Here is a 23,752-nt window from a genome sequence, read left to right on the forward strand (position 1 = left end):
TCATTTTAGCAGCAATCAATGTTCTTCTCTGTCACAATCTGACGTGTGAATTGTAACAGAAAAGATGGCCTTTTCAAAGTTTGTTCTAATAGGTAACATTGTGTTGGAATGCCAGGATTTGCATTTTGTTTCATGGGTCTTTGGTCCCACAGTCGCTGCTATTATATGGCAGTATTATAGCTTTATGTTCCAGGGCATATGATTTGTTTTTGCCTTAAATATTTGATATAGCTGCTTTAGCTGATGTGAGAAGGATCTAAACATCTAGGGAGAAACTTTTTAAACCTGTGCAGAGGAAAGGTTGTCAGATGAAAGCAACCAGTTTGCAACTTTTACACTGCCTTGTTTTGTTAAATCTCCCTCCCAACACTTCCCAATTGCTTATAAAGCACTTTATTTGAGGGGTTATTTTGCCCATTCATTTGTGCCAAAGGTGTGCCCATCCTTAGTTTTGACTGCTAGTTAGTGCCAGGGCAAGAATCTGAAACCATTCCTTTTTTGAGGATTAGTCTCTAACATTAGTCTCCAACTGACGCATTGTATGGGCAGAAGCACACATTGTAAAGAGGGAGATTGGTTAGTGAGGTCTGTACTTTGCCTTTAAAGATCCTGACATGACTATTCGTAATGAGCAGCTTTATATCAATGAAATTCCGAACGCGTAGAATGCATGGTGTCTTCCAAATTTTAACTGAAGAGACAGAGAGAGGAGCGCGATCCTAGTGTATTACCATAGTATAAATGAGCAAGGGTTGCAAATAAGTTATGCTCACCGGAGTTGGTTATGCTCAGATCATAACATCTAGAGCAGCATATCACTGAGCGGGTCAGCAGCCTTGGAGTGCCCGATCCTCCAAAAGGATCAGCAAGCAGAAATGGATTATACTAGTTAAAGAAAAAATTCTCCAAACGTGGCGCTTCTCCCATAAAAGATTTTTCTTTATTTAAACATCAAAGGTATAAAGGATGGTGATGGCACTTTCAACGTGTTTCTAGCTCATACTGAGCTCTTTATCAAGATTTTTCTTTAACTATTATAATCCATTCCATATTTTGTTGGCCTGTATGAAGGCACTAGTCACAGTAGTCCAATGCATTTTAAAATGAATTAAATGCACTTAATATGTAACCAAAATATAACTGATCTAGAGAACCTATTTCCTCAGTCTAATATAGTCTATTGGAAAAAAAAAAAAAAAAAAACATATAACCAATGGTTAATAGATGTATTTCTTGACTGTGCATGTCAGAAGATCATTGCAACAACATACCGTTAAAAACTGAACTATCACTATCTTACATTGATGTATAGTATCTTAATTTTTGCCTTTCTTTTGAACCTGCCACTAAAACAGTTAAAATTGCAAAAGCCTTTCTTGTTCAAAGAGGTATATCTGCTGCAAACGTAGTCTGACACATTTCACAACCTCACAGAAAAGCTAATGTTAAATAATCAGTTTGGTGCAAGTTTACTATTTGTACTAAAATATAAATATCCTTATTGACTATTGACATAAAATCAAAACCAGGAACTACCAAGAAGACCATTTTACTTGCTCCTAGTTTAGGTTCTCATTAAGAGGAAACGAAAAACACAGCTAAGTACTTTTTAGGAGGCAGCTATGTTTTATCCACCCTTCATTCTAAAATTCTGGCTTACATGCATTTGGAGAGGGGTTAAAGGGAGTTTTCTAGGACTTTTCAATAAACTAGCATTGCACTAACTTTTGTGTTTGTATGTTCTGTGTACACTTATTTGTATTTCCAGCGCTCCTTGTGTACCTAGGCACAGTCACATGATCGATCTGGCTGTGATTTATTTATTTCCTGTGATATTAAACTCACGGTCTGAAGAATTAGACTTCCTGTCAACAGGTGCATGGGAATAGGCATTCCTCTCATGGACTGGCTTAAATTCCTTTAACCCCTTAAGGACTCAGGGTTTTTCCGTTTTTGCACTTTCGTTTTTTCCTCCTTACCTTTTAAAAATCATAACCCTTTCAATTTTCCACCTAAAAATCCATATTATGGCTTATTTTTTGAGTCGCCAATTCTACTTTGCAGTGACATTAGTCATTTTACCCAAAAATGCACGGCGAAACGGAAAAAAAAATCATTGTGCGACAAAATTGAAAAAAAAACGCCATTTTGTAACTTTTGGGGGCTTCCGTTTCTACGCAGTGCATATTTTGGTAAAAATTACACCTTATCATTATTCTGTAGGTCCATACGGTTAAAATGATACCCTACTTATATAGGTTTTATTTTGTCGCAATTCTGGAAAAAAATCATAACTACATGCAGGAAAATTTATACGTTTAAAAATGTCATCTTCTGACCCCTATAACTTTTTTATTTTTCCACGTACAGGGCGGTATGAGGACTCATTTTTTGCGCCGTGATCTGAAGTTTTTATTGGTAAGATTTTTGTTTTGATTGGACTTTTTGATCACTTTTTATTAATTTTTTAATGGTATAAAAAGTGACAAAAATGCGCTTTTTTTGACTTTGGAATTTTTTTGCGCGTACGCCATTGACCGTACGGCTTAATTAATGATATATTTTTATAGTTCGGACATTTACGCACGCGGCGATACCACATATGTTTATTTATTTTTACACTTTTTTTTTTATGGGAAAAGGGGGGTGATTCAAACTTTTATTAGGGAAGGGGTGAAATGACCTTTATTAACACTTTTTTTTTTTTTTGCAGTGTTATAGGTCCCATAGGGACCTATAACACTGCATACACTGATCTTTTACACAGATCACAGGCGTGTATTAACACGCCTGTGATCAGTGTTATCGGCGCTTGACTGCTCCTGCCTGGATCTCAGGCACGGAGCAGTCATTCACCGATCGGACACCGAGGAGGCAGGTAAGGGCCCTCCCGGTGTCCTGCAAGCTGTTCGGGACGCCGCGATTTCACCGCGGCGGTCCCAAAAAGCCCGACTGAGCAGCCGGGTCACTTTCACTTCTAAAGGGTTAATACCGCACATTGCCGCGATCGGCGATGTGTGGTATTAGCCGCTGGTCCCGGCCGTTGATGAGCGCCGGGACCGACGCGATATGATGCGGGATCGTGGCGTGTTCCCGCTTCATATCGCGGGAGCCGGCGCAGGACGTAAATATACGTCCTGCGTCGTTAAGGGGTTAAAGTGGATCTAACATTGGAGTCTAGTGGAAGCTGCAGCAATAAGAGGCATCATGATTTGGAAGAGACCAGGGAATGATGACTACCTTGTATTATATAAAAAAAAAATATATATAATAAAATATAGTGGCAGGGCATTGCTGCCCATCTATAATATGGAAAGGCTACTTCAGCTCTCTGCTTGAGTACTATGTCATCATTGTATCTACTGCTAGGGTAAACTTGACTCATAATCACTTTAGGCTCTGCCCTTGGGGCTGCTTGAAACCCCATCAACTTTTGGGTTGACCCTGCCCCTCTTCCGGTACTATTGACAACCTTGGCTAAGTAGTGCTTTCTTGAAGGTTGTACATAATTGTTTAAAATTATGGGGTCTCCATAAATAGCTAAAAATGCCATTTGTATTTAAAATCTCTATAGTGGGGAATTTCATTGTGGTCTGGTAGACGTGTTTCACAGTCAAAAAATTTTAGCTGTGAAAGTGACGCAAGTCAAATTTATGACATGGTGCAGGGCATATGATACATTTGTCTGAGCAATACACAGCTAGGGAAAAATACCCGCCCCTTTATAATGTGGCTGTGATAAGTACTGTGTGTTGCTGTATTGTTGACCTTCTGCTGACCCCTATAACTTTTTATTCCATACATTGTGCTGTATGAGGGCTTTTTTTTTTTGCGCCATGATCTGTAGGTTTTTAGGGTTAGCACTTTTGCATGTATGTGACGTTTTGGTCACACTTTTTGACATTATTTTGGGATGTGATATGACTAGAAAATCTCATTTTGGAGTTTGGTATATCATTAACATTTTCTTTGAATAGTTTTGACATTTCATGGTCGGCTCAATTGGGGGACACAGAGACCATCTTGCGGACACTAGGCATTCAAATGAAAGCCAGCTCCTCCTGGCAGAATATACCCTGCCTACTGACCCTGAGCGCTAATCAGTTTTAGTTCTCCAGACCTGGTCTTTTATATAGCTAGGGCCTGTGTTAGGTTCTTTTTCTAATGTATGTTTTCTTGTTTTTGGGTGGGGGTTCAGGAGCATGGGGCTACCTGTTCCCCCATATGCGGCTAAGGGGTGCAGGGCATAGATTATGCACCATTAACAACTCCCCGCCAACAACCAGCACCTGGGGTTTCACCTTGGGTCCAGGTCGCCCTATCTTCCCTGCTCGTCCCGCTGTCTTAGCCGGATGTGATGCAGGTGACCATAGCTGGCTGAAGACTTCTTGGGTGTGTGTGGCTGTATATTGGGTGAGTATATATCTCCCCCCACACACACAGCTGTGTAGGACTGTAGTGCTTTCAGCATTGCTAGGGTTGTGGGGCACCTTCCCTCCCCGGCATTGCTTACTATTTCTGGCTTCAGTAGCTTGTCTTTTTCTCCGGTGCGCCAACCGCAGCTCCTGTAAGCTGGGCTGCGGCCAGCGCTCTTTTACTTTCACCTGCTTGCTCAGGCAGGCGCGTGGCAGGCAGAGAAATACTTTAGGCTGCGGCCGGGACTTTACTCCGCCCCGCATTCGGGAGAACGCTGGCGGAGCTACCGCCCCCCTTCTGCTACCGGTCAATAGTTGTTCTGCTACCGGCCATTTTCTCTACTCCTCCGCTCTCCCCCTCCAAGGGGGACACCTACCGCCTGCATCTCCGCTCCAGATGTGGTACACAGGACCCGTGTGAGATTGATCAATGTTATTTTGCTGACTATTCTTACTAGCATCTATGTCCGACCCCAGACCTGAACTAGGAGCTGCTCCCCTGGTGACCATCCCAGGTCCCTGACTCCTTGTTTTAGGTCTAACACACCTCCATCTAAGGCTACCACCGCACGGTCCCACTCTCCTGGGGAAGTAGCAAACGACTGGTCAGAATCCACCTCTGATTATGAGGACCAATCTGCCTTGTCTGATATGGTGGACAGCTTGGTGTCAGCCATCAGGGACACTTTTGATCTGGTGGACCTAAGAACTTAGCATCCTGATCTGGAAGTTTCTTTTTGCTGCTCTCGGCATTCTCCCAAGGCTTTCAGTTCTCATGCGTAATTTGATGCCTTGTTAGATGCGGCTTGGAAGCATCCAGACAATTCCAGGGAACAAAGATTCAAGCTCAGTTTCCCTTTCCTCCGGATCTGGTTTCCAAGTGTACAGAACCACCTGCAGTTGATCCTCCAGTTTCTCGTCTGTCCAAATCTACTACCCTGCCTCTGGCGGATGCAGCATCCCTTAAGGATCCTGCAGAAAAGATCGAGAACTTGGTGAAATTTGCCTTTGAAGAGGCAGGTTTGGCCTTGCTACCCACCTTCGCATCCGCTTGGGTTGCCAAGGCAGCTTCAGTTTGGGTTTTTCAGCTACGACAGGGCATCCTGTTAGGCTCACCTCAGGAGGACTTGGCTGATATCCCTCGCCAACTCTGTCCGGAGACTTCCTTTGTTCAGTGGCCTTAGTCAGCTCGATGCACGGCTTTTGCCATGGGTAATTTGGTTGCACTTAGTCGCTCCTTGTGGCAGAAGGTTTGGGATGCAGATGCTGCTTCAAAGAAATCTCTAACAGAATTGCCTTTCTCCGGTTCTCGGCTCTTTGGAAAACACCTAGATGAAATTTATTTCCGAAGCTACTGGGGGTAAAAGTTCTCTGCTGCAGCAGAACAAACCTCGTCGCTCCGATCCCCGTCAGAAGGTGGCTTCCCTTCGATTCTTTGCATCGGGTCGTCCTCCCAAGCAGACGCATTCCCTATCTCGGAAAGTCCCTTCTTTCAAAGCACATCCTTCCTGGAAAGTCAGACAACCATTCTGACGGTTTCGTGGCCAATTCCACTAACCGTAAGCCTTCCTCCTCCTCCTGAAGGGACGCCCCCACCCGTGTCCTCTTCTCGGGTGGGAGAGCATTTGTCTCTTTTTCGGGACGTTTGGCTAGCACAGGTTCAGGACTCTTGTTCGGGACGTCATATCAGATGGTTACCGGATAGAGTTCCCTTCCCTGGGATTGTTTTCTTCCGATCCCTTCCTCATTCCCCTTCTTTGGCGGCGGCCTTTCAGGTCGCTTTAAGTACCCTTCCTGGCTCAGGAAGTGATTGTACCTGTTTTTTTTTTTTTTTTTTGGGGGGGGGGGGGGCTGGGTTCTACTCGAATCTTTGTAGTCTCCAAGAAAGAGGGCTCTCTGTCCCATTCTGGACCTCAAGTTACTCAACTGCCATTTGCGGCTGTCTTTTTTACATGGAGTTCCTCCGCTCCATGGTGGCTTCCATGGACCAGGGGAGTCCCTTTTTATTTCCAACCTGTCTCCCTTCCAGTCTCTGGTCTTTCTGGGTCTCCCTCCAGAAGGGTGTCCATCGCCTACGGTGCCCCTCTGGTTCCGATTTGTTTCTGCATGAAGGTACTGGGCAGGATGGTGGTGGCCATGGAGACGGTCCCTCTCACACAGTTTCACTATCTCCATCTTGGCTTGGTGGGACACGTCGCCGTCTACCGTAGCCATATTCTTCTGCCCCCTCCTCTGTCGTCCCTTCTGTGGTGGCTCCACTCTCCCCTTCTCCAGGGGAGGTAGTTTCTTCCCCTCCACTGGCAGGTCGTCATGACCGATGCAAGTCTCCAGGGTTGGGGAGGTGTGTTTCAGGACCTGACGGTCCAGGGTCGCTGGCCCCCTCAGTAAGCTCATCTTCCCATCAATCTTCTGGAGCTCTGTGCCATATTTCTTTGCCTCCTCCAGGGTCATCTGGTTTGTGTCCAATCGCCAGGGCGGCACGTGCAGTCGCTCGGCGATGGAGGAGGTCTTCTAAGATTCTGCTCTGGGCCTCTCCTCAATCCACATTCCGGGGGTGTGGTCTCTCCATCTGGAGGTGTTTGCGCAGATCTGCGATCTCTGGGAGACACCGGACGTGGATCTCTTCATTTCTCGCCACACCAGACAAGTTCCTTGCTTTGCTGCGAAGTCGCGGGACACTCTGGTGGTGGACGCACTTGTCGTCCCGTGGTCGTCCTTCCATCTCCCTTACCTCTTTCCACCTCTCCTGCCCAGGGTTCTTAGGAAACTCCAGCCTGGCCCAGGCGCACGTGGTACGCTGATGTAATTTGGCTGGTTGCTGAAGTACTACTGTGTCCTCCAGTTTTCTCCGATCTGCTCTCCCAGGGTCCTCTCTGCCACCCCAGTTTACTGTCGCTGCATTTGACGGCATGGTGGTTGACACCGTGTTTGTTTTTTTTTGTTTTTTTTCTGGGGTGATTCGCACCATGCTTTGGGCTCGGAAGCCTTCCTTCGCTAGGATTTACCACCGTACTTGGTGGGCTTATTTCCAGTGGTGAGAAGCTGTCAGTCTCCCTGGTCATTTTGTTTTTACTTTCCTCGCATCCTTTGTTTTTTTTTCTGTAATTTTTAAGGTTTTACACTATAAAGTCAGAACAACATGCAATACATTGTAGCATAAAGTGTGGATCAATCAAAAACAAAAAAGGCAATAGGCAAACTAGGAATTCTCAAGAAAAAATCCAAAAAGCCCATCACTGGGCACCAGTAGAGCAATGAAAAACAAATTACAACTAGACAAAACTAACAAAAACAGGATGATACAAGGACAAGAGAGAAGGGACAAAAAAAATGTGGGGGGGAGAGAGTCCAGAAGAAAAGGTGGAAATAGTGGGAGGGGAGACTAAGGAGGCTGCCTATCCAGAAACCTGTCCCAAGGTTCCCAAACAGAAAGAAATAGAGGAAAAGAGTTGAGAGGCAGTAAGGTGTTCGAGAGCGGATTTTCCTGATCCTTGCTACCAGATCAGTCTGATGGGGGAAGGGAAAGTTTCCAGCATTTTGCAATCAGGGTTTTGGCTGCCAGGACCATATGCATAAACAGTTTAAATGGTCTCTTGGGTAAGAGTTTGGTGGAGAGGGATAATTAAGTAGACCCGGGGGTCCAAAGGGACCTGGGCTCCCAGGACCTCCAGTATCAGTCGTTTCACCATATCCCAAAACGGAACAATGATAGGGCAGGACCAGAATATATGGAAGACTGTACCCAGAGCCACCTCAATGCCAGCACTGAGGGGGGATGGCAGGGCTCAGTTTGTTAAGCAGCACAGGAGTGTGATACCAGCCCATCAGCAACATATATTACGTTTCCTTGTACGTCGTGCAAATAGAGGCCCTTTGCCAAATGATCTGCCATTGGGGTAGGGTAATAGTGGCATTCAAGTCCTCCTCCCAACGGCTTATGTACCAGTGCGACGGGGGAGACCCATCAGGGGGGGGGGGGGGGGGGGGCATTAAGAATAGAGTAGATGACCGAGAGAAGCCCTTTCATCTGCGGTACAGAACGGCATAACCGTTCAAAGACCGAAGGCAAGGAAACCTCATAGGCGCCTAGATCGGACAACATGAAGTGCCTGAGTTAAAGATAATGGAGCCGCTCGAAGGAGGGAAGACCATAACGCCTTCTTGTTTATTTGCAATCCGGTCTGGATCAGTGTTTGGCACTCCGCTCTCTTAAAGGTCAAGTGTTGGCTCTTTCTATTCTGTTTCAGCGGCCGTTGGCTTCCACTTCTCAGGTCCGTACCTCCCTGCAGGGCGTGGCCCATACGGCGCCGCCTTTCCGGTCTCCCACTCCTCGATCTCAAACTGGTGCTTGACGCTTTTGAGGGAGGCTCCATTTGAACCTCTCCAGGACGCCTCTCTGAATTCTTTTGTGGAAGGTCTCTTTCCTCATCGCGATTAGCTCCATTAGGAGGGTTTCTGAGCTGGCGGCTCTCGTCGCTCTCCCTTCTTGGTCCTTCAAGACAAGGTGGTTTTTCTGCTGCCTCCCTCCTTCTTACCCAAGGTGGTTTCTCCCTTCCACATGATCTGGGAGTGTTCCCTACATAGATCTGGACAGCTCGAACAACTTCCAGACTATCTTTCAGTCACCTCTTACTTTCAGCAGGGTGACTCCTTTTGTGATTCTGGAGGGTGGTCGCAAGGGTCTTCCGGCTTCCAAGTCGACCATTTCGCAGTGGATCCGTTCTGCTATCTCGGAATCGTATCGTCGTAAAGGAAAGGTACCACCTTTTTGGTTGACTGCGCATTCTACATGTTCCGTTGGGGCTTCTTGGGCTCTTCGCAGTAGGGCTTCAGCCTTGCATGTCTGTAAGGCGACCACTTGGTTGTCCTTGCACACTTTCACTAAATTATACTAACAGAGGTGAGTGAAATGAGTGTTAGGGTCCCATCCGAAATGAGACCACCTCCGCGTGGTGGATGGGGGACACGTTTTGATCCAAAAGTGCACTAAGAGCCTTCATTTTTTTTGACAGAGTTCTGCTGCAACCTTCTTTTTTGTAGATCTGCCTAGTAATGCACTCCTTTCTGTCATAGCCTGAATTGCTATTCAGAAGCCGGAACAAGTTGGAATAGAATCCCTGTGAAGCAGCAATAACATCTGCCTAGTCACACAATGATAAATCCTGCATACTGTAGCGTAGATACAGATTTGCTGTTCAGGATACTAGGAAAGATGAATAGCTATACCTCCTTGTTTCACATTACATTCACACATTCCATATCTGCTTTGGATTTGATGCTCTGCTCAAATATTTTTGTATTGATTTAACAGCATGAAATCTGTAGCAGATACGGTATGTGTAAATGCACCCTCTGAATCTGTCAGATGGTTTTACAGTCTAATTTCAACACAAGGTAGTGATTAAAAGGGAACTCTGGTACTTTTATTCTCGGTGCACAAGGATAGTCGGTGTTCTATCTTTAGAACACTGGGGTGCCTAGCAGGAGATTTTGGGAGGGGGTCCCAGCAGTTGGACCCCCCCACTTATCACCTATCGTGTGGAGTTATACTTGAAAAACCTCTTAACAGACATACCTGTAGATTTGTACAACACAAATAGAGAAGCATAGCTGCACAGCCACAGTTTGTATTTTGATCTACTTGCTTCTCAGCATAATTTTAAAAACTAACAGGTTGTTAGTATACATTTTGATCAAAAAGTACAAGCCCACTTGCCACGTCAAGGCCACCTGGCATTGTGTTGTAAATTTGTAGTCTTTCCCCTGTTCCATGGCCAGCATTCCACCCATTTGGCCCAGGTGTTTTTAATTTAGCAGGAGGCTGCATAAGGGTTTCCTCCATCCCTTCATCCTCTGGCAGGGTGCACATGGTAGGTTTCACACTGGTGTGGTTCTCTGTGGTGCCATTGTTTCTGTGATGCTTTGTCTGCGGGGTGGTGTGGCCCAGAGCCAGGGGCTTGGTGGGGCTGCCTGGCCACTGGGTCATTCCCCCCTTGGGCTTGGTGTCTCGGAGGCAGTGGTCGCCGCCTGGCGCTACGCCAGTGTCAGGGACCCACTCTGACTAGGTGGTCTAGATGTGGCGAGTGGACTTGTACTTTGAGATCAAAATATATACTAACAACCTGTTTTTGAAATTATGCTGAGAAGCAAGTAGATCAAAATGGTGGATGTGCGGCTATGTTTCTCTATTTTTGTTATACCTGTAGATTTGCCAGCTTAGACTAGGTTCGCACCACGTTACTACCTCTTGTAAACATATCCATAGCTGAAAACAGATGGCAGCGGATGCATTCATTTCAATGGTAAAATGGAGCAGACTGACCTTTTGAGGCTGCTGAAAACAGTGTATACAACTTGAACTGTGACTCTAGTCATTGAAGTAAATGGCATCCTCTGCTCTGCATACAGTGTGTTGGCATCATGTTTTCAGTTGGTTGCCCACAGATACGTCTAACCATAGGTAGTTATGCAGTGTAAATCTAGCTTTTTATTTATTTATTTGCTTTTTCATGTATGCAGATGAGTGGCAAGTCCTCACAGGGCAGGCCTGATCACTTTAGGTGCACAGCATTTCCTGTCTTCTATAGAAGTGATACCCAAACTGTGGACCTCTTTGATGTTGCAAAACTAAACTCCTAGCATTTTCCTGACATGGAGGAAGTTTGGAGATCACTGCCCTATAGCTTCTTGCCTTCTCTTACTGCATTTGACAATGGGAAATATAAAGGAAGGACATATACTTCATGTGGGATCCACTTCTGGCTATGAATCAAAAACTGTATGGGCAGTTAAAAAAAAAAAAAAAATTACTACCTAGTGGAAACCTAGACTAAGGATAGGGTCACACGTAATGGATCCGCAACATAAAATACGCTGGTGACCCAACCCATAGTGTGCCTCCAGCTGTTGCTCCGCCTCCTGACCTGCTCGCAGTGGCGATCTGCTGCTCCGAGCAACCTTACAGGCAACTCGCAGGCCTCTGTGTGGCTACTTGGAGCAGCGCATTGACGCTGCGGGAGGGAGGAGGACAGGTGGGTCGGCAGCAAAGGCTGGAGGCACACTATGGGTCTGATCACCGGCAGATCCGGTGTGTGTGTGACCAATACCCTTAAAGAGTAGCTCCCACCATCCTTTTTTATTTAATTTTTTCCTGTCCCTGCATTTCCCATCTATCCCTAACCCCCTCCCTGCCTTTTACTACAATATTAAAAAAGCCTTTTTGACTGCCGGGTAGTGTGCTCACTACCAGGCAGACTTCCACAGCAGGCACGACGTCACTGATGCCTGCTGGGGCCGCCCTTAGTTCATCTATACAGGGTGCCGCCATCTATTGGCTATCAGGGCATGCTGGGAGTTGTAGTGGAGAAACAACTGGAGGGACCCTGTGGTGAAAACAGTACCTCCGAACCCCGCCATGCAACCGGCTATCCCCTCTGGAATCCCGCCGTGCCACCCTCTATCCCCTGAAAAAGACTAAAATGCAGGGTTTAAACTCACACCAAGAGCCGGGGCCGGCGCGCATCCTTATAGTTCAAAGTGCTCGCTGCCGCCTGTCTGAATGACGGGCAGGGAGCGAGCGAGCTCAGCCTGACTAACTGAATTCGGACCAATGCCCGGCCGGGATCGGTCCGAATTCATCTGTGATGTCACAGCAGGCTGCAGCCGGCCACTAGGAGGGAGACCCCTAGTGGCCGGATTTCAAAATTAAAATAAAGTATTTTAATGACAAAAAAATTTAAGTATATTAGAAATATGTTGTAGTACATTAATACTACAACATATAAAAAAAAAAGTTCATGACAGTGCCCATTTAAGGTGCTATCTGCATGTTTAAAACTCCTTTTTATTGCAAGGGTCTCCCAATAAAATAAACAATACAGGTTTTCATTTTATAGGGATCCAATTATAATTACCTGTAACCTGCAAGAGAACCTGGTAAAAATTGTCCAGTTCCATTTTGGCATCACCACAAGTGAATAGAGGCATTGTGTGTTACCTAGTGAAATGGTTACACTGTTTGTGTATTGCATGAGCATAATGGGTCCATTACAATGAAAGATGCTCCTCCTCCTCTATTAGTTCAGAAATGTAATATAAAACATTAGATTTCTAAACACTTTAATCTGCAGTTATGAGTTTAGTAATGACCTGTTTTTTTAAGTGAATGGTATCCCCTAGGGCTGCCTAACCGGTTGAGTCTGTAGGTAAAGGTCATCCGCCAATTTAAATAGGAATAATTACATCTTTAAATTAAAAAGTGTAATTAAACAGTAAAGACCAAACCTAATTGTCACAGGCTACTGCGAAGAGATGTCAGTTCACACCATTGTTGGTAGTCTTGTCAGATCTGACGGGAAGGAACCTGATGGATGCCATTATAAGTAAAAAATGTTCACTGAAGGGAACAGCACTGACATTACAGTTTCTGTTACAACATAAAACTATGATGACAATGGCAGTGCGTCTCCTATTAAGTCAGTTGTGCAGACACCAGCTCCTGGGTAATGTCTTTGTTGGTCTGGCTTGTATACATAGATTATAGTAATGTTTAAATCAGAAAATAAATATAATATGTGTCTGTGTCCATCCAATAATATAGGCCAGATCCTGTTAAAAAAAATGCACTTCAAAAGAGTTTATCATTACATAGTGACAGCATTTTACTTGTATATGCTATAACTTTCTCATTGGTGGCAGTCTGATTTAGTGAATAAAGCTATGCTGCACTTTCCTGCTCAGGTCCACCATGGAGGATAAAATCTTCAAGCAGCCACATTGATAAACCAGCCACATTCATACAGCACTTGGGCCCTGGGCTGGAATTTAACCCGTTTACGCAAAATCAGGTACATGTACCTGATGGAAATAAACTGTCACAGCGCAGCCGGGCACCGTGACAGTTATCTTGAGCTTGGCTGTGCTGCACAGTTGAGCCTCCTTGAAGCCGGCCAGGGACCAATTGCAGCGGTCCCGGCTGGCGATCGCTGCTATTGGTCCGTCAGTACAGACGGACCAATAGCAGGCATCTGGCGGGGGTCTCCTCCTTCGCTTCCTATGTCTGCAATCCTGTCCTCCAATCCTGAGTTAACCCTGTAGATGCAGCGTCTATTAGGGTAACAGAGGGAGGGAGCTCCCTCTGTCACCGATCTGCGCTCTGCTAAGTGAAAGCATAGCAACAGATCAGTCTTTACCTAGGGTAGTGACTGATTTATCCTATGTCTATGACAGACATAGGCATTAGAGATGAGCGAACTTACAGTAAATTCGATTCGTCACGAACTTCTCGGCTCGGCAGTTGATGACTTATCCTGCGTAAATTAGTTCAGCCTTCAGGTGCTCCGGTGGGCTGGAAAAGGTGGATACATGCCTAGGAAAGAGTCTCCTAGGACTGTATCCACCTTTTCCAGCCCACCGGAGCACCTGAAAGCTGAACTAATTTATGCAGGAAAAGTCATCAACTGCAGAGCCGAGAAGTTTGTGACGAATCGAATTTACTGTAAGTTCGCTCATCTCTAATAGGCATAATTCAATGGAGTACAGATGTGTACTCCATTGAGTTATGTGTATACTGTAATAGTAAAAAAAAAAAAAAAAGCAAAATGTAAAAAAAATAAGTGAAAAAAATTTGAAAAATAAAATAAAAATGTGAAGAGTAAAAGAATAAATTTTATATTAATATATAATACACCCCAAAATAGTCCACCCAGAAACGTCAACATGTCCCGCAAAAACAGAGTCCTTACACAATTGAGTCAGTGAAAAAATGTAAAAGTTATGGCTCACAGAATACGGCGACTTACAAACGTGATTTTTTTTTTACAAAAATTGTTTTTATGCTATAAATGAACTAAAATATTTTTTAAAAAGTATTGAAATTTGGTATCGCCAAAACCGTATCAACCTGTCATTTATACCATATGACGAACGACCTAAATTTTTTTTATAAAAAACAACCGCTGAATAGATTTTTTTTTATGTATACCACCTCATAAAAAGTTAAATAAAAAACCATCAGAGTCTCACATGTACCCCAGACTGGTACCAATGAAAGTGTCAACTTGTCTCCCAAAAATATTTTTGCACCCCAAGGCCTCTGCAACTTTATATGATGCCAACAAAATATTGTTAACTAAAAGGAGGCCCCAAAATCCACACAGTACACCTTCATGTCTGAGGCCTGTGTGAGAGGAGACACGTAACGCATAAAGGCCACATATGGGATATTTATAAATATGTAGAATTCAGGGAATAAATCTTTTTGTATTTCTTTGTAAACACCTACTGTGTTACAGGAAAAAAATGGATTAAAATGGAAAATCTGCAAAAAAAAAAAAAAATTTTTTAAATTCAGCCTCCACTTTGCTTTCATTTCTGTGAAACATCTAAAGAGTTAATAAACTTCTTTAATGTCATTCTGACTACTTCAAGGGGTGCAGTTTATAAAATGGGGTGATTTTTGTGGGTATCTTACAGGCCCCTCAATTCCACTTCAGAACTGAAAAATCCGATTTTGACATTTTCTTGAAAATCTGGAAAATTGCTGCTAAACTTATAAACCTTATAGCATTCTTAAAAAGTTAAATAATGTCTATTAAATTATGGGAACATAAAGTAGACATATTGTTGGTGTGAATTAATCATTCATTTGGTACGGTATGACTATCATAAGAGCAGAAAACATAATGTCTAGAAAAATGCTAATTTTTCTTTTTTTTTTTTTACAGAATGATTTAATTTTTCTTTTTTTTACAAAAAAACGCTAAATATATCAATCAAAATTTACCACTTATGTAAAGTACAATATGTCACAAAAAAACTATCTCAGAATCACTTTCATAAGTAAAAGTGTTCCAAAGTTATTACCAAATAAGTGGACGCATGTCAGATTTTGAAAATTTGCCTTGGTCATTAACCTGTTGGGGACGAAGGGCATATGCATACGCCCTTGCGTCCTGGTACTTAAGGACGAAGGGCGTATCCGGGCCGGGGTGGGACCGGGCCAGGGTGACTGCTGATATCTATCAGCAGGCACCCCGTGCAAATGCCCAGGGGGGTCATTAGACCCCCCCCCCCCCATGTCGGCGATCGGCGCAAATCGCAAGTGAATTCACACTTGCGATTTGCGCCGATTCCGGGTCATTACGGGTCTATGGTGACCCGGTGACCCGGAATAGAAGGGGGATCGCGGGTGTCTAAGACACCCACGATCCCCCTAAAGCGATAGGAGTGAGGTGGCAGAGTTGCCACCCCTCCTATCCCTGCTATTGGTGGTCTAGACGCGACCACCAATAGCAGATCTGGGGCGGGGGGGGGGGTTTACTTTCGTTTTCCCCGTCCTGCCCTCCCACAATAGGCGGGGCAGAACGGGGAAAACGAAGAGGAGCGGCGCCGGCGTCCACTTACCCCTCCAGAGGCAGTGGAGCGACGGCGATCGGCAGGCGGCGACGGAGATCTGCGGCGGCGTGCAGCAGAAGAAGACGGCACCCGGATGCGACGGAAGCCGGTGAGTAGTTGCCTAGCAACATCTAGAGGGCTACAGTCTGAGACCACTATAGTGGTCTCTAGACTGTAGCCCTCCAGATGTTGCAAAACTACAATTCCCAGCATGCCCAGACAGCTGTTTGCTGTGTGGGCATGCTGGAATTTGTAGTTTTGCAACAGCTGGATGTCTACAGTTTAGAGACCACTGCACAGTGATCTCTATACTGCCCTCTAGATCTTGCAAAACTACAACTCCTAGCATGCCCACACAGCTGTTTGCTGTCTGGGCATGCTGGGAGTTGTAGTTTTGCAACATCTGGAGGTCCACAGTTTGGAGATCACTGTTCAGTGGTCTCTAAGTTGTAGCACTCCAGATGTTGCAAAACTACAAATTCCAGCATGCCCACACAGAAAACAGCTGTCTCGGCATGCTGGGAGTTGTAGTTGCGTACCTCCAGCAGTTGCATAACTACATCTCCCAGCATGCCCTTCTGTGATCAGTACATGCTCGGAATTGTAGTTTTGCAACAGCTGGAGGCACACTGGTTGGAAAATATTGAGTTAGGTAACAGAACCTAACTGAAGGTTTTCCAACCAGTGTGCCTCCAGCTGTTACAAAACTGCAACACCAAGCATGTACTGACAGACCGTGCATGCTGGGTGTTGTAGTTTTGCAACAGCTGTAGGCACACTGGTTGGAAAATACTGAGTTAGGTAACAGAACCTAACTGAAGGTTTTCCAACCCCTGTGCCTCCAGCTGTTGCAAAACTTCAACTCCCAGCATGCACGGTCTGTCAGTACATGCTGCTGGGAGTTGTAGTTTTGAAACAGCTGGAGGTTTGCCCCCCCCCCCCCCCCAATGTGAACGTACAGGGTACATTCACACGGGCGGGTTTACAGCAAGTTTCCTGCTTCAAGTATGAGCTGTGGCAAATTTTTCACCGCAGCGCAAATTCCTAGCGGGAAACTCACTGTAACCCGCCAGTGTGAATGTACCCTAAAAACACTACACTAACACCTAATAAAGAGTAAAGCACTACATAAACACCCCCTTACATTTTCTCCCCCCCCCCCAATAAAAAGGAAAAACGTATTGTACGGCAGTGTTTCCAAAACGGAGCCTCCAGCTGTTGCAAAACAACAACTCCCAGCATTTCCGGACAGCCACTGACTGTCCAGGCATGCTGAGAGTTTAGCAACAGCTGGAGGCACCCTGTTTGGGAATCACTGGTGTAGAATACCCCTATGTCCACCCCTATGCAATCCCTAATTTAGTTCTCAAATGCGCATGGCGCTCTCTCACTTCGGAGCCCTGTCGCATTTCAAGGAAACAGTTTAGGGACACATATGGGGTATCTCCGTACTCGGGAGAAATTGCACTACAAATTTTGGGGGGTTTGTTCTCCTTTACCCCTTATGAAAAGGAAAAGTTGGGGTCTACACCAGCCTGTTAGTGTAAAAAAAAATTTTTGCACTAACATGCTGGTGTTGACCTTTACTTTTTATTTTCACAAGAGGTAAAAGGAAAAAAAGACCCCCAAAATTTGTAAAGCAATTTCTCCTGAGTACGGAAATACCCCATATGTGGGTGTAAAATGCTCTGCGGGCGCACAACATGGCTCAGGAGTGAGAGCACACTATGTACATTTGAGGCCTAAATTGGTGATTTGCAGAGGGGTGGCTGATTTTACAGCGGTTCTGACATAAACCCAAAAAAATAAATACCCACATGTGATCCCATTTTGGAAACTACACCCCTCACGGAATGTAATAAGGGGTATAGTGAGCCTTTACGCCCTACAGGTGTCTGACAGATTTTTGGAACAGTGGTACGTGAAAATGAAAAATGTTATTTTTTTGTTTGCACAGCCCACTGTTCCAAAGATCTGTCAAACGCCAGTAGGGTGTAAATGCTCACTGTATCCCTTATTACATTCCGTGAGGGGTGTAGTTTCCAAAATGGGGTCACATGTGGGGGAGTCCAGTGTTCTGGCACCACGGGGGGCTTTGTAAATGCACATGGCCACCGACTTCCATTCCAAACAAATGATCTCTCTAAAAGCTCAATGGCGCTCCTTCTCTTCTGAGCATTGTAGTTCACTCGCAGTGCACTTGACGTCCAAACATGGGGTATTTCCATACTCAAAAGAAATGGGGTTACACATTTTGGGGGGCATTTTCTCCTATTACCCTTTGTAAAAAAGTAAAATTTGGGGAAAAAACAGCATTTTAGAGGAAACATTTTTTTTTTCATTTACACATCCGACTTTAACAAAAAGTTGTCAAATACCTGTGGGGTGTTAAGGCTCACCGTACCCCTTGTTATGTTCCTTGAGGTGTGTCGTTTCCATAATAGTGTGCGATGTGCGGGGTTTTGCTGTCCTGGCACCATAGGGGCTTCCTAAATGGGACATGCCCCCCAAAAACCATTTCAGAAAAACTCACTCTCCTAAATCCCATTGTTGCTCCTTCGCTTCTGAGCCCTCTAGTGCACCCACCGAACACTTGACATACACATATGAGGTATTTTCTTACTCGAGAGAAATTGGGTTACAAATTTTGAGAGGATTTTTTTCCTTTTAACCCTTGTAAAAATTCAAAAACTGGGTCTACAAGAACATGCGAGTGTAAAAAAATGAAGATTTTGAATTTTCTCCTTCACTTTGCTGCTATTCCTGTGAAACACCTAAAGGGTTAACACACTTTGAGGGGTGTAGTTTTTATAATGGGGTCATTTGTGGGGTATTTCTAACCAGAAGACCCTTCAAATCCACTTCAAACCTGAACTGGTCCCTGAAAAATTCAGATTTTGAAAATTTTGCTAAAAATTGGAAAATTGCTGCTGAACTTTGAAGCCCTCTGATGTCTTCCAAAAGTAAAAACTCATCAATTTTATGATGCAAACATAAAGTAGACAAATTGTATATGTGAATCAATATATAATTTTTTTGGAATAGCCATATTCCTTATAAGCAAAGAGCTTCAAAGTTTGAAAAATGATAAATTTTCAAATTTTTCATGAAATTTTTGCATTTTTCACCAAGAAATGATGCAAGTATCGATGAAAATTTACCACTAACATAAAGTAGAATATGTCACGAAAAAACAATCTCGGAATCAAATTTATAAGTAAAAGTATTCCAGAGTTATTAATGCTTAAAGTGACAGTGGTCAGATTTGCAAAAAATGCTCCCGTCCTTAGGGTCATAATGGGCTCCGTCCCCAAGGGGTTAAGGTCAAAACAGGCTATTGAGTAAAGAGGTTAAGGAAACGACAACACCTGCATAGAGTTTGTATATTTTCTCTTTTCTCTGGCATCTAAAGCATACTGATAGGTTAACTGGCTTCCTATCTTATTTGCCCCTATTAGATGTGTGTCTGACATAGGGGCCCACAAATGCCCCGCCCCAATTTGGGTATGTTCACACTGCGGAATCTCCACGAGCGTAGATTCCGTCAGGTGGCCGCTGCCAAAAATACTTCGGCGGTAGGACCGCGGTGCACTGCTCCTTCACCATTAACGGCTATGCAGTACTCGTATTCCACGCAAAGAATGAACATGTTCTTTCTTTGGGCGGAACAATTTCAGCGGTGGAATTGTCCGCCGCTGAAATTCCACAGTGTGAACAGTTCTCGCGGAAGACCAATTCACACTGATGGTACTGTTCACTGCGTGGAATTACACTCGCGGAATTCCGCGGGAATTCCGCAGTGTGAACATACCCTTAGGCTTCCTCCAGACACAGATTTTGTTTAGCTTTTTTGTGTGATTCTTTCACCATATACTTCAAGGATTTTTTATAGAAGAATGGTAAGATGACCAAACACATGCACATGTGTTTTTTTTCTGACCTTTTTTTTTTTTTTAACTTATAGGGGAAGATTTATCAAAACCTGTGCAGAGGAAAAGTGATTTGTTGCTCATGGGAACCAATCAGTTCACTAGAGGTCCTTTTAAAAATGAAAGAAGAAATCTGATTGGTTGCTATGGGCAACAGGTTTTGATAAATCTCCCCCATAGAACCTATATGTTAGAAAAATGCTACAAACTAGGTAAAAAAAAAACATGCTACATGATCCAAAAAGATGCTACTAAAAGAGAAAGAAGGCGCCAAATCTGTAGTATGGGGATGAAGTTTCATCTTTCCTTACTGACTTCCAGCTAACACCTGGTCACAGCCTTTTTGGCACCTATGAAAAAAAGAAAGGGGCATTTTTTGGGAAAAAGGTGATGTGAGAGTCTACCCTCTGAGACAGGGATTGACGTGACTGGTGACAATCTCGGAGTGCTGCAGAATTTGTTCGGTCTATTAAATAAATAAACTGATCAGTTACAAATGTATGTTATGAGGAATTTTCTCTACCACAGATTGGTGTCTCTGCTGTGGCTGATAACCGAAGTCATCATGTGTCAATGATTTTTATTCAGCTCTTTACCAATGTCTGAAAATGTCAGAAGTAAGGCCATGTTCACACATCAGAATCTCCGTGCCCGATTCCTATGCGAGAGATACAGCAGAGTCCCATTGATTTCAACAGGATTCTGCTGCTCTGTGCATGCGGTGGAATTTCCATGCCAAATGTTTCCGGCACGGAAATTCCGATTTCCGTGTCCGCAGAAAGATTGAACATGGTCATTCTTTCTGCAGACTCTGCACGAAATGCATAGCCATCTATGAGATGGCACATTCCCGTGCAGTCCTAGTGCTGGCATTTTTCAATTACCATTTTACTTGTGAAGTCCTAATTTCTGTGAGCAGCAGAAATTCAACCATTATCTCCCCTGTAATCTGTCTGGAGTCAGGAGGCCCCATGCACGTAAGAATGTCGGCCAGTCCTGACAAAGTTGGTAGGATTGGCCAGCATGTCTTTCCAGCTAAACTCCTAATATTAATATTAAAAAGGTACTCCACTGCCTCATATAATATATCATATAATGATAGATATGCTGGCTCCTGAATGGTCGCATGGAGATTTTTTGTGCGGACATTCCAATGTGTGAACATAGCCTAAGGAGAAGTATTAGTTCTTCCTTCTCATTCCTTTTAAATCCAATTCTGGCTTTGACTCAAAAACTGCCCAAAAAAAACTGTGTGTATAAAGCCAAGCTAAAGGGTCAGGTATTAACTGCCTATAGGTGGCAGTAGATTGAATTTTTTTTCTTCTGGAGGAGAGCATTGCCCAAACAGCTGAGTTTCCAGGATATGTTTTTTTTTTTTTTTAAATTTACATAGTGATTAAGATTTAAATAAAACCAAAAACCACAAAATCTTAGAAAAAAGACAAGAAAAATGCAGTGTGTTTTTTCACATGTAAAAAATGCTATCGTCAGAGGCAGATTTATAAGAACACAACATGCAGTGTTTTTTTCGCCTAGTTGGTGGTGTTTCTCTCCTGTAGACCTCTATAGGCAGTTTCATTATAAAAAAGCCATGTGTAAATGTGTGTTGCAGGTTTTTTTTGTTGCTCCCCCCCCCCCCCCCCAAAAAAAAAAAAAAAAAAACTATAGAAAAAAAGCAAAAGGAGGCCTTTGGGTGGCAAAACATGTAGTCATTGTGTGCCGCATTGCCGATAACCACACAGCAAACAAACACATGGTTTTACCATTAAATGCTTTGGTTTTCCAGTATGGTGTTTGGCTATGTGCCAAGTACAGCTATAGCACCTTTCAATAAAGAGAGAAGATATAGGAGAGCCTCCTATCTGGCCAAAGACCAATAAAGACTGAGCTGGCCAAACTGTCACCCATACCCAAGGTGACCTAAATAGAAACAAATAAATAAAATGAAATTTGCTCTCAAAGTAATGAAAATTAGGACTTCACAGGTAAAATGGTAATTGGTAATATTTGAAAAATATTCAGTATAGATATAGGTAACAATATAAATGACCAATATAGATAAAAGTTATAATGCAATTGACTGACGGCACAAAGGGCCCTTTTATGCTGTCGGTCTATAACATTATAACTTTTATCTATATTGGCCATTTATATTGTTACTTATATCTATACTGGAAATTTTTTAATAAATATAATTACCATTTTACCTGTAAAGTCCTAATTTTCATGACTATGAGCGTCAATTTCGTTTAATTTATTTGTTTCTATTTAGGTCCCCTTGGGTAATAAATTCAATTACCAGTTTACTTGTGAAGTCCTAATTTCTGTGAGCAGCAGAAATTCAACATGCCTGACATTATCTCCCCTGTAATCTGTCTGGAGTCAGGAGGCCTTATGCACGTAAGAATGTCGGCCAGTCCTGACAAAGTTGGTAGGATTGGCCAACATGTCTTGCCAGCTAAACTCCTAATATTAATATTAAAGGGGTACTCCACTGCCTCAGCCTCAAAATGTTCTGAACACTGATGCAGTGGAGTACCGCTTTAAGCTTCTCGTGCTAAAAGGGTTCTACTACCTTAGACACTTATCTACAGGATAGATTTATTCAGGAGGCTTCTCAAAATCACAGGTCAGACCCCCTGTGACCAGACACTCATCCCCTATCCTGCAATTTATATGGATGAATATGGGATTTATATGCTGTTAAGTTTGTAAACTCTCTACCAAAATGATATTCCAAGTGATCTCTTATCTCTGTAGTATTTTTATTGGCTGAAATTGCCTTTGTAATGTGGTAGGAAGAGCTGTGAACACTGATTTGCAGACTTCATTGGGAGATTTATCAAGACCTGTGCAAAGGAAAAGTTGCCCATATCAACCAATCAGATCGCTTCTTTCATTTTGCAGAGGGCTTGTTAAAAAATGAAAAGCGCAAGCTGAGTGGCTGCTATGGGGAACTTTTCCTCCGGACAGGTTTTGATAAATCTCCCCCTATGAGTCTTAAATGTCCTACCTGGAGTAAAGTCAAAACAAGGGGTTGGTCCTGGCCCTTTACATTGCACTCCCTTGTTGTCTGTGTTTCTTCCCTCCTTGTTTTGTGTTTTCCTCCAGTGCCTGTGGTCTGGTGCTTTCTACTTGTTTGTGCTGTGCTGTTACCATTCTCTTGGTCTTTTCTTTGTTTAGGGTATCTGGCTGTTGTCAGCGCCACTGAAGAGATATCAAGTGGCCATGGCGGCAGCTTCTTTGCAGGACACCAATACCACCATTTATCTGTAGGTGCCACACGCCGTAGTATCGAAGAACAGGGGCCTTTTCGATGAACACTCTAGGAAACATGGGTGTCAGCTGTGAGCGTGGTAAAACAGTGGTAATGGGGGAACCTGCAAAATTTAGGACATATATTAGCCAGTACATGTGGAGAGAATGCAGTATGTAACAGGGAGGGCAGCAGTGGGCCCTGACATCTTGCTGATAGCTGCATCTAGTTTTGGTATGATAAATTGGATCTAAAATACAAATCTAATTTTCTGTTTGTGAATGAGGCCTTATGCCATGCTCAAACATCACAAAGTAGAAAGAGGAGTCGGCACTGCTACCTATGAGCATCCCTATGTGAGCGCTGATGCGCCTAGAGCAGCAATAAGAAACATTTGATACTAAGCTGTGTGCGGTAGCGGAGGTGCATGTATCCACAGAACAGGCAGTTCATAAATATCACATGAAGGAGAAAATGAACGGACGCACTCACCACTCAGGAAAGCTTTCTAGACGGTTTATTCAATGCAGAGGTATGGTGCTATACTTCGGACAGGTACGCGACCAAAATGCTGGAAACAGGTGACAGCTGAAGCGCTTGCGCACTGCACGCTTCTTCAGACCTCCCTTCTCCATACACGTCACCATCTAAATACATCTGTGTCATGACGTGAGTAGAAGGGATTACAGATCACTGCAATACAAGTGACATTAAAAACAACATACAAAAATAACCAGCATACAATTACATATATATCA

The sequence above is a fragment of the Hyla sarda genome, chromosome 1 (genome assembly GCF_029499605.1).
Source record: "Hyla sarda isolate aHylSar1 chromosome 1, aHylSar1.hap1, whole genome shotgun sequence".
In the NCBI taxonomy this organism is placed as follows: domain Eukaryota; kingdom Metazoa; phylum Chordata; class Amphibia; order Anura; family Hylidae; genus Hyla; species Hyla sarda.